Here is a 361-nt window from a genome sequence, read left to right as displayed (position 1 = left end):
GCAGCCGTGGAGCTGTGGAGCGGTATCGGGAAGGGGCCCCCCCGCAAGCTGAAGTTTCCCCAGCCAGAGACCGTGGTGGAAGCCCTGAAGAACAACTTTGCATAGAGACGTTGGCCACGTGAGCGGGGATGGGACTGGATGGCTGGGATGGGACCAACAGGGGCCGACTTCCCTCTCTCCACAGCCGAGCCAGGACCGGTGCAGGCGGCATGAGCATCCATGAAGAGGCGAGACCAAGTGGGGGGCACCTGCCAGCCCCAGTCCCGTCCCTGATGCTGTAGCTCTGCCACTGCCACACCCCTGGCTCCCTCCATACCCTGTTGTCCCCCCAGTCTCCAATAAAGTTCAGTACTCCAAAGAA

General features: G+C 62.3%; 1 long non-coding RNA gene across 1 annotated transcript; it reads left to right on the top strand.

The window, feature by feature from the left end:
* Nucleotides 1-361, top strand: LOC115948501. The gene is made up of 2 exons (XR_004082321.1): nucleotides 1-118; nucleotides 185-361. It is a non-coding gene; the product is annotated as an uncharacterized LOC115948501 (long non-coding RNA).

Source organism: Geospiza fortis, unplaced genomic scaffold (assembly GCF_000277835.1).
Source record: "Geospiza fortis unplaced genomic scaffold, GeoFor_1.0 scaffold450, whole genome shotgun sequence".
NCBI lineage: Eukaryota > Metazoa > Chordata > Aves > Passeriformes > Thraupidae > Geospiza > Geospiza fortis.
Note: the sequence above shows the minus strand (reverse complement) of the source record. Positions and strands in the feature narration are given on the sequence as shown.